Genomic DNA, 12,259 nt, shown 5'->3' with positions numbered 1-12,259 from the left:
TGTCACGATATTCTGACTATCTTCTGGTTTGGCGTACATCAGCTCTTTGATCTTTGCATTTGTTGATCTCCTTCAAACGTTTTCATAGTGTTTTAGTTTTACTCCCGAATATCTACTTTAAAATACTCCGTTCCCATAAGTTAAGCATATTTTCTCGATTTTGGTTCATAACCGATGTTACGGGACCGTGTAGACTAGTTCTCTTAGTATTTTGTGTAGAGCTCCGACTGTCTTCCTTCCTCTCGAAATCTGTTCCTCAATTTCTTGGTTTTCCTTTGATACGAAAACTCCGTCACGTTTTTAAAGCAATATCTTTACTCTCGTTGTTTGCAGTAGTATTCAGTTGTGTGTCTTCATATCTGGTCTGTCTTATTTCCGTATACTTTGTTTTTTGCTCATTAATAATCGCTTTATACTGTTTAGCCTTCGCTACAAAGAATTTGAAAATCCTCAGCAGTTCCCCTTCAGTTCTTGCCATTAAAGCACATCGTTCGGAAAGGCCAGAACCTGGTTTCTGTTGTCATAAATCATATCTTTTGTTCATATTTCACTCATTGGTTAGGTGAATGGATTAAGTAATCCGCAGTCATATTTCCAACCACACACCCATACACATAATATTCCACTCTCTCTCATTATTATCTCCAGCAAAAAATTATAGCGTAATGTAGACAGCTGATCTCCCTGCTTTGGTCCCCTTCTTACTTCAAATTTTCTTGTTAGACTTTTTTCAATCCTTACTTTATTGTCGGCATTCATTAAGGTCATTTTTAATAGTCTGGTCATTTTTTCCGGAATTACAAGTACTCTTAGGACATGGTACAGACGCCTCTTATTTTTTTAACAAATTGTAGCACTCAATTTTTTTAACCCGGATATTTATTTTTAGGTTTTTTGGATTATTATGAACAAAAAAGGTTTGTTGTAAGTTTTCTCTAAAGTTATTCATTTTGGAGTTAATAAATAATTTAAAACTGGAAAAAACGTAAAATGACGATTTTCAAAGCTCAAAAACACAAAACATTTAGTAATTAATAAGAAATATTTTTAAAACATGAAAAAAAATTATCAAAATCCAACTAAGCATTCAGAAGAAATATAGTTTCAAAATCATGGTCCATTTGAGGTGGCGCGTTAATTTTGGAGAGTAGTATATTAAGTTTCCCAATATAAATGTTTAGTTTTTGTTAGTTATCGAACTTTCGGCATTTGTTTTCAGTCGATATCGAAGCATAAAGTAACGGTCTTCGGTAAGTGTCAGCTTTGCATTATCAAAGTCAAGCAACAGTTATTAAAAGATCGAAGAAAAAATTAAATGTTAAACATCGAATATCTCTTGTGTCTGAAACAAAATCTGCGAAAATTATTCTCCATTATGCTTTGCTGATCACAAAGGCTTTTAGTTTCTAAATTCAGCGCTCTCTAGATCGATCCCAAATGGAAAATTTCACTTTTGGTACAAATTTACTACATCCTCGGTCTCCCAACCGAAGCGAATAGTTCACACTTAATTCAATGAAAGGAAAACACTTAAAAACTTAAGCTCACTCCGAAGCGTTATATACAGACCGTCAAAAAATATTTGCTACATATAATTACGGTATTAGTATTACACAAAAATTTTCTTTTATTTCATGTAGTCAAATTGAAAACTGTCAAAAATAAATTCTCTATTTTGTTTATACATTCATAATTAATTAGTATAGTTACCAATAACGTAATCAATATACGAAAGTTTCTAAAATGCAGTTGAAAGACTCAATTTTTTGCCTAAATAACTAACTACACCACAAGTCATATTAAACATTTAATTGGGCACTCAGTAAAATGGGCCATTTTTGTAGAAGAAAATTTAAAAAGCGACAATTATAGAATGCTACTTAGATCAAACTGTACTCGCCCTGAAAAATAAGTTTGGAGTCAATTTTAATCAGATATGGTTTCAGCACAACGGAGCTCCAGCTCATTTTGACATAAATGTTCGGCGTTATTTAGATCAGATATTTACCGTGTGGTGAATTGGTAAATTAAATAATATTTAATGGCCTCCTCGTTCACCCCATTTAAATCATAAAGATTATTTTTATTCGGGATACCTGAAAAGTAAAATTTAGAAAACTAAACCAGAAAGTATTGGAGAGTTAAGGCAAAGAATTATCCATGACTTTATATTAAGTTCTAGGAAAACGTAGAGAAATGTAATAAACGTATTTTGCCAACGTTTAGGATACTGTCGAATTAACAACAAGCAATGCGAACAGCCAAACATAAACCCAAACTTTCTCTTAGGTATGGGTGGATGATACTTTTATAATGTGTACACATGAAGAAAAACTAAATGTATTTTTAGAGCACATAAATATTATCCACCATTAAATCCAGTGTTAATAATAAAGAAGGAAGACAGGCACATGGGATACATAGTATACTGAATACCCACACATACCGATAGATGTGTGGGTATGCCGACATGCCGATTTACATCACCATCCTGCAGAATTAAGAAACATCCTGAAAAGAGTGTGATGAACCGGTTTGTCCACATAAACCATTGAAAAGGCTTATAAGACTCAAGAGGGAATTAAGGACCCAACAGAAGACGCAAAACCGATTGCAAAAGGTGTTCTACTATATGTAAAAGATACAACAGAGAAAATAGGTAACGTGCTAAGAAAACACAAGATAGAAACGATATTTAATACCGACAGAAAAATCTTAACTATTTTACCATCTGCCAATATAAAAATCAAGGAGTAGGAAGAGATTTTATGTGATGACTGTGACAAATCGTGCATCCATCAGACCAACCGAAGAATCAATGTTAGACGAGAAGAACATCGAAATGTCATCGCCAGGAGAGAAAAAACGTCATTCCTTACCCTTGCACAATATTTCTCAAACGCATTACATACAATAAACCTGAACCAAACTACGATCGTAGCTAACATTAAAATTAAAGAAAACTCGAAATCAGAGAATTAATATAGAGAACCAAGAGACTCTGTTGAAAAAATCCCAAAAGTCTAAACCAAAGAAATTATTCTCAAGGGCTTTCAACAACATGGAAAACGGTAATAAAGATAAAGTCAAAAATAAATCAGACCACAAGACCGACTAGTAGGACCTCGCCTACCTACACGCGGACAGGACCAATCACAAGAAGCTTTGCCAAGGATTCCTAGAGATACCTCTTGGAATAATCAAAACGATCAAAAATATCTATCAAAACAATACAATAAAAGTAAAAGTAGAAGAAGAACTGACCGACCCTATTGACGGTGGCAATGAGATAAAATAGGGAGATTCCCTGAGTTCTTCATTGTTCAACCTGATTATGGACGAAATAATAAAAAAGTAGGAACTAAAAAAGGATACCAAATGGGAGAAAAACAACTTAAAATAATCTGCAATGTAGACGACGCAATTTTACTCTTTTAAAGTGAAGATGATTTACAACGTATGCTGCACCAGTTTAATATAACGGCCAGAAAATTTAATATGTTAATTTCCCCAAAACCAATGAATTCAATATCGACACATACCATCTTTTCGTAGATTTTAAATCGGCCTATGATAGTGTCCTAAGAAATAAATTGTATGAAGACATGGATGAATTCCACATCCCCGATAAACTGATAAGATTGGTTAATGCTACAATGCGTAAAGTTGTCTGCAAAGTCGAAATACAGGGCGAACAATCACAGGTATTTGAAACGCATGTTGGACTGCGACAGGGAGATGCGCTGGCGTGTCTCCCTTCCAACATAGCTCTGGAAAAGACGGTCAGGGATGCCCAAATAGACAACAGAGAAAACATTTTTAATAAATCATCCCAAATTTTGGCATATGCAGATGATGTTGACCTAGTTGCCCTCACAACACGCAAGCTAGAAGAAATGTATACCACCTTGTCAAACGCCTCAAAAAATATGGGCCTGTAAGTAAATGAGGACAAAACTAAGATAATGGCATCAACACCCAACAATAGAGCTGGAAATATTGGCCACCAATTTACGGTTAATAACTCTACCTTTAAAGTGGTGGACAAATTCACATACTTACGCTCCCTGATCACCAAGGAGAACGTCATGACGGAACAAATCAAGCGAAGAATAATCCTAGCAAACAAATGCTATTTTGGACTGAGTAGACATATGAGAAGCAGAAACTTAAGCCAAAACAAAAAAATAACCATATACAAAACCCTTATATAACCAGTGTTGACATAATGGGTCGGAGACATGGACCATTTCCAAGGCAGATGAAAATCTCCTGCTTATATTTAAACGAAGGATCCTAAGAAGAATATTCGGTGGCATCTGTGAAAATGGTGTTTGAAGAAGGAGGTACAACTACGAGATATATCACAGATATAAACATATATTTATTGGTAAAGACGTAGTATTCTTTATAAAAATAGGAAGACTAAGATGGACAGGACATCTGGCAAGATCACAGCAGAACAACTCTCCTAGAAGAAGCCTTATGTTACAACCTGTGGGAAGTAGAAGTAGAGGTAGGCCAAAACTCGGATGAAGGGATGGTGTAGATGAGGATGGTAGACAAATAGGCGCAGAAAACTGGCAACAGTTGGCAGTGGATAGAACTGACTGGCGTAATAGACTTGGAAAGGTCGAGGCTCTTTTATAGGACTGTAGCACCAATGATGATGATGATTATGATGAATTTACCCAAAAAAGACAAAATGCATGGTTACAACAGCAAATTTAATAAGATGTAAATTGGAGCTGGAAGGTTAGATAATAGAAGAAGTGATGGTGTTTATATATCTAGGCATCACATTATCTAGCTACGGAAAGCTCGAAACCGAAGTGGAAGATCAAGTGAATAGACTAAACAGAGCCGCAGGCTGCCTAAATGAAATAATATGGAGAAATAAAAATATCGGGAAAGAAACGAAAGGCAGAATTTACAAAACAGTCATCAGACCAATAATGACATACGCGGCAGAAACAAGACCTGACACAGACAGAAAATAATAAGAAACATTGATGGTAACACACAATGGGACAGAGCTAGAAGTACAGATATACGACGTAGATGCAAGGTGGAGAACATCAAGAACTGGGTAAGAAATAGAAGAGTAGAACAGACCGATCATATAAGCCGAATGACAACAAGTAGAGTAGTAACGACGGAAATAGACGGTTCCCCAATAGGAAGACGATCAGTAGGAAGACCACGCAAACGACGGAATGACAACTTACTGGAGGCACATTGAAAAACAGACAGAGTCATGTCTATACTATATAAAAAGAAAAATATTTATATACATTGAATTTCTAAGTGAAGGATAGACCTTCGGTAAAACGCGCAATCGAGTCCTATTTTTGCGTTAAGGCATTAACATCATTCCAAGACTTTTCCCTTATCTTGCCAATAATTGATTTTCTAAAAGTTTGTGTTGGGCGTTATTTTTTTTTTGAATTCCACTCTACAGCAGTATTTGCAATATAGGAGTTATTTTTACGAAGTGAATGGCTAATCCAAACCCACTTTCTGGATTTTTTTTAATTCTCCATCCCTATATACTCAGCTGTATCAGATCTCTGTTTCTCGTCACTTTAAGTTAAAAATATATGAGACAAGTTTTCATAGGGTTGTCATTAAAGTCCTGCAGTTTGTCTATAAGGGTTTTGTCACTTTCCAGGTTTCACATATAGAGATTAGAACAGACTTGTGATTCGACTGGAATATTCGGATGTTTGTCTTTCTGTTATACTAGCTAAACCTCCACATAGAAATATCAAGAATATATGCTAACAGAAAAGAGGTCGACCCCCAAAGAGATGGACAGATGACATTAAAATAGTGACTACAAATTGGATTCAGATGGCATTAAATCAGACGAAATGGAAAATCTTCCGAGAATCCTATGTTTTGCAGTGGAAGTTGGCGGTGTAGATAATAATCATTTACAGCGCTTAAAAAATAAAATGCCCTATATTATTTTAAACGGTATTGTTAAATATTGAAAAATTTTAAATAAATATAGAAAAACTAAAATTAATTATATTTTAAAGTTGAAAAAATATTTTCAAAAGTAGATAAAAAATGATTTGAAAAGAAAATTGAAATAATTTCCACTTTTCTTAATGAAACCTATGGTAAATTATCACTGCAAAGGTGCCGTATTCCGTTGTTCTCGCTCAACAAAATGTTATAGCGATACGTTTGGCGTTGAGGTCCAGAATTGATTCAACTTTAAATCAGTAATTGGTTACGTGGTTATATTAAACTGGCTTTGCTTTATAATTGGAATATGGCTACATATCTATGGGATTTTTTTTACCACACGAAGCTTTACAGTAATGTTTGTTATCTTTTTCAGTGTTAAAATAATTAAAAAGCAAGCCCGTCAATATTTCCAATTATGATATTCAAAATATATTCGAAAAATGTTGCAAAGCTACATTATGAGATAACTAACTCAAATAGATTTGCTTTTACTGAGCTTTGTAAAAAAATTTAAAAGTGTACAATATAAAACCTTTATGAAAAATTATAAAACAATAAATATAACTCATATTCTCGTTGCTATATTTTTTTAAGTAAGAATTGATTTATTTAAATATTAATCATCCCCAAAAATTCAGCTTTTGTCCTGTTTATTTCTACAATTAAAATTCTTAAGTATGTGTTATATTACTTATCGTAGTACACAAAAACATTTTCGTTTGTTACGGTCTGTATTATGTTGTTAAAGTCTGTGTTTCAGAGTTTGTGAAATGTGTCCGTATATGTATTCTCATAGCTAGGAATATTGTAAACTACATTAGTTTTTATGGATACTTCACTTTTATGTTTGAATTTTGAAAAGACACTTTCGATTTTTACAATGCTTTTGTTAGCTATTAAATAAGATGTTACTTTAAGAATTTAAAATGTTTTATACGACTTCACATATACAGTTTTAATTCATTTGATTCATGTAGTTATAAAATATCATAAAGTGACGTTTAACAATTATCATTTTATATTTTTATAACTTTTTTTATAATAAATCGAGAACTACTAAATTGATTTGGCCGATTTGGTTTTAAAATATTTGAAATCCTAGGAAGATCTAATATGTAGGAAAATATGATGAAATTATCAGGAAAATAGCAGATGCAACGGCTTTATTTTTCCATACAAACAGTTACATTATACTCTTATACAAAATGTTTTATACGATGTGCCTCTACAGTAGTTTATTTAAACATAAAGTGACCTTTAACAAACTTCAAAGTGACGGCTACTTATTAGTTTCGTTTCACTTAAACTTGAGAAAATGTGATGAAATTGTAAGGAAAATAGTAAAAGCATCTTTATATTACCATTGATGGATACCCTCGACTTAGAAGTGGACTGTATGTTTGCTTTGCTTGAAGTATGGTGGTTTTACACCCATTGATTAGATAAATAATAAGCCAGAAACTAGAAAAACTACATGTTGACTTTAGAACGTATATTTCTAGACTGTTACCGGACGGCGCTAGCAAGCTGCGTCGACGATTAAACCTACAGGGTGGGCCTTGCCCAAAATATAAACATAATTATATTCATTTAAAAGAATGATACTTGAACATGCCCCCCGCCTTGAAAGGGCTAAACTTTCAAACATATATGAATAACATTAGGCGTAAATAAATCAAATAAAACAGTTATATAACGTGATAATCAGTCACTGATATCACTTTCACTGCATATAGGAAGAGGGCAGATATTGGACACTGCCCTACGAATGATTCCTTGACCAGTTCGTATAGACACGACACGAACCACACCATCGGAGCCAGGATGAAGCTGATAGATCCGACCAAGTAACCATCTTCTAGGAGGAAGATTCCTATCCTTCATGAGAACCATCGTGTTCGTGGTTATGTTGTCGGAGGTCCTTCTCCATTTTTGACGCTGCTGCAACTCTGAGATGAATTCCAATGACCAACGCTGCCAAAAGTGTTGTTGAAGCATTTGAAGTCTTTCGTGATGCAGTAGTCGGTACATCCTTTCGTTCGTGACATCCTTCTCGGGAAGATGGCGAAGAGATCGCCCGATTAAAAAGTGAGCAGGTGACAAGGGATTTAGGTCGGATGGGTCATTGGACAGAGGGGAAATAGGCCTTGAGTTTAATATTCCCTCGATCTGTACTAATACCGTTTGAAAATCTTCGTAAACCAACAAAGAGTTGGACAATACTCTTTTCATATGAAACTTAACCGATTTGACCCCGGCTTCCCAAATTCCGCCAAAGTGAGGGGAATAACCCGGTATAAATTTCCAGGAAATATGCTGATTAACACATTCATCTAGAATATTACTTTCGTTATTTTTTAAAAATTCGCCTACATTGCTAAATTGGCGTGCCCTCCAAGTATAAAACCTGGCAGGACCCTGGGCTACCTATCTCTCGACATACGCCCGTTAGTGAAACCTCTGCCCCTACGAGTCCGACACCAAAGTGAAGGTGCCACGCGGCGCGTACCAAAAACGTCCCGTGGGTTACTCCGTGGGGTTACCACGACACGTCTACTATACGCGTCCCGTGGGGGCTCCACCTTCCCCGTAGTACCTGTGTTGTGAGTACCTTGCCTACCCGTTACTCCCACACCACGGGCGGATAGGTTCGGCAGGCGGAGGAATTTCCACCTCACACGTAGACAGGTCGCCGCCGAGGATCTCTCCTCTACCACTCTTGGATCTCCCGGTGGGTACGTACTACTTAACTCTTAACGTAATACTTAACTCTGATAAATAAATTGAACATAATCAGTTTAAAACGTTTTTTACGTCTTTCGATACACAAGCGCAGTTTTTCTGGGTCGTCCATAGGTTTTCCTTTATTTCTCTATTTCCCATTTCTCGATTTATTCCTTCTCTTCAACTAAGGCAAGGTATTCCGCTTTTCCTTCTATTATGAGGTTGCCTTGCTAGGATTTATTTTGTAAGCTGATCTTCTGGCATTTTTTGGTCATGTCGATACCATCTTAGTTTTTGGGTACCAATATCTTCTAATATTGTATGATTTACTTTTATGATTTCTGTTATTCTACTGTTAGAAACTCTCTCCAATCACCATTTCCCTGCCGAACGTCTGCATAAATCCATTTTCTTTTCCTCAAATTTTCTATTATGTCGTTATATTACTGTAGGTGACCATACTTTTAACCCTTGTCCGGACACTTATTTTTTCTAACGTAGTAGGACAGAGTGTGTCCGTCGGATACACGGCAACGATATTACGGCATTTCATGTTATAATTAATAAAATGTGTATCAAATCTTTTGAATATTTATTTTTAACTAATAAAGTAATAATTATTGAGTGCTTGCTTAATAGAAATTAAAAAAACAATGCATATCTTAAACTATAATAATTACAATATATATGACATTTATTTATTACTTTATTAGGCAACTTCTACACTCACGTTTTACACTGCTGTGTTTGTTACAAACGTTCTTACTGCAACTATTACACGTTTGTTTTTGTGTTTTTGATTTTTTTGATGGACATAAGTAACATCTTCTTTTTTGTGTTGACTAAGTAGCATTTGTGGCAGTTGCTTCTCTTGCAAAGTTCGCCATAAGGGATCTGGTTGATTTAGACAGTCCTACGTTTGATCTGCAGATAATATGGGGCTTTATAAGTTGTTCTACTGTTTTAATTATGAATAGACGTCTTTTTATGTTCCATTTTGGATGCAGGTTGGTCCAAATAACATAAGATACTAGACAGCATCATCATCATCCAGCCCCATTTTCACATCCATTGTTGGATATAGGCCTCCTCCAAACGTCTCCAGTTATCTCTATCTCTAGCTGCTGCAATCCAGTTTGTTTCTATTCTCCTTAGGTCGTCGGTCCATTGGGTGGGTGGTCTGCCTCGACTTTGCTTGTCGGCTCTTGGTCTCCACTCTAATAATCTCTTCGTCCATCTTCCGTCTTCCATTCTAGCAACATGTCCAGCCCACCTCCACTTTTGTTTATTGATTCGCAGTATAATATCGTCTACACCAGTTCGTCGGCGTATCTTCTCATTTCTCACGCGATCTTTCAAGGTCAGGCCCAGCATTGATTTCTCCATTCGACTTTGTGTTACCCTCAGTTTTTCGGCAGTAGCTTTCGTTAAAGTTAGGGTCTCTGCTCCGTAGGTCAAGACTGGTAAGATGCATTGGTTAAATGTCTTCCTTTTCAGGTGAATTGGGGTATTTGTTTTAAAAATGTCTCTCATCCTTCCATATGCCGCCCATACCAACGTGATTCGTCTATTTAGCTCGCAGGTTTGGTTGTCTCTGGTTATTCTGATTTCATGACCCAAGTATGTGTATTTATCGATTAATTCTACCTTGTTGTTATTGATCTCTATCTCTTCGCTGGGAACCATATTGGTCATCATTTTGGTTTTCTCGAAATTTATCTCCAGCCCAGTTTCTTGTAGTATGTAATTCAGTTCTTGGAGCATGTCTTTGATCTCTCCCAGATTATCTGACAGAAGCACGATATCGTCCGCAAAACGTAGATGGTTTAATCTTTCTCCATCGATGGATATTCCTTTCTGTTGCCATGTTAGTCTTTTAAATGCATACTCAAGAACGGTAATGAACAGCTTTGGTGACATGGTATCACCTTGCCTAACCCTTTTTATCTTTATTTTATTAGTTGCCGAATGTAGACTTATGGTTGTTGTGGCATTTTCATATATATTTTTAACTGTATTACAATATCTGTGGTCGACCCTGCAATCTTGTAGTGCTCTTAAGATGGACGGTAATTCCACTGTATCAAACGCCTTTTTAAAGTCTACAAATATTAATGCCAAGGGACGGTTATATTTGTTAGTTTTTTCTATCAGGGTTTTTAGGCACTGCAGGTGATCGTTTGTGCCGTAATTAGGGCGGAAACCGGCTTGTTCCCGAGGTTGGTAAAAATCCAGCTTTGTCTCTAATCTGTTCGTTATTATTCGGGTGTATAATTTATAAAGATGGTTAAGGAGACTGATTGGTCTGTATCTTTCCAGGTCTGCTATATCTCCCTTCTTGTGTAAGAGTACAGTTATTGAATTATTCCACTTTGTTGGGATATTTTGATTCCATAGGCATAGATTAAAGAGCTTTTGAATCTTGGTTATCAGTACTGAGCCTCCTATCTTTATCGCTTCCGTGACGACACTGTCCTCCCCCGGAACTTTGTTATTCTTCATCTTTTTTAGAGCCTTGTAAATTTCGTCCAAGGAGATTTCTGGGATATCTTCGGAACCCTGATTTTGAACCTTCCTCTGCTGATATTCAACTATATCTAGAGTCGATTGGTTTCTATATAATGTCTCATAGAATGATTCCACAATTTGTAACAAATGTTCTCTGTTTGATGTGATGTTGCCATTTCTATCCTTGAGTTTGACTATTTGTTTATTTCCATTTGTGAGTTTGCGTCTCCTTATTTTCATACTCTTATTTTCCTCAATAGTTTTGATGATTTTCTCATCTTTGTATTTTCTTAGGTCTTTTCTGATTTCTCTTGATACTTCCTTGTTCATTTTATTTATATCGTCGTTACTAGAGTTTTCGTCGCTTCTCAGTATTCTTCTTTGTTCAATTTTTTTCTGTGTTTCCAGACTAATTTTTTCTTCCTTCACGCTTTTTGGGCAGCATTTCTTTTGAGCTTCTGTTATTGCTTCTACTATTATGTCATTTAGGATGTTAATATCATTTGTTGATGATTTTTCTTGGAGGAATTTACCGATATGATCTTTAAAATTTTGTTCGTTGTTTGGATGTGTCCATATGTTTATTTGCTTCTTTTTTATCATATTGTGTCGTTCATAGTTGGTATTTAACACAATGGTGGCTCTCACCATATGGTCGCTTGATTTCGCAAATTTATTTAGCACTGTCACATCTGTAAATATGTATCTTTTATCAGTGATAAAGTAATCAATCTCGTTTGTCGTCTTCCCATCTGGGCTTTTCCACGTCCATCTGCGGTGAGGTTTCTTGTAGTAGTAACTGTTCATTAGGAATAGGTTTTTCTCTAGTAAGAAGTTTAAAAGAGTGTCGCCACGGTCGTTCCGTCCCTGACTTCCAAAATTTCGAAGAGCAGTTTCTGCTGGATCCAGTTTTGTTCCTATTTTGGCGTTAAAGTCTCCACATATAACTGTGAAATGTGTACGGTTGTTTGTGATGGCTGTGCTTAAATCATCATAAAAGACTTCGATCTCCTCGTCTGTATATTCTGTTGTTGGAGCATAGACTTGG

General features: G+C 35.7%; 1 protein-coding gene across 1 annotated transcript in view; it reads left to right on the top strand.

The window, feature by feature from the left end:
- Window positions 1-12,259, top strand: part of LOC140440092 (arrestin homolog) — a 729,008-nt gene that overhangs the window by 510,063 nt on the left and 206,686 nt on the right. The gene's annotated exons all lie outside the window — the stretch shown is intronic.

Source organism: Diabrotica undecimpunctata, chromosome 4 (genome assembly GCF_040954645.1).
Source record: "Diabrotica undecimpunctata isolate CICGRU chromosome 4, icDiaUnde3, whole genome shotgun sequence".
In the NCBI taxonomy this organism is placed as follows: domain Eukaryota; kingdom Metazoa; phylum Arthropoda; class Insecta; order Coleoptera; family Chrysomelidae; genus Diabrotica; species Diabrotica undecimpunctata.
This window is presented reverse-complemented; position numbering and strand designations above follow the sequence as displayed.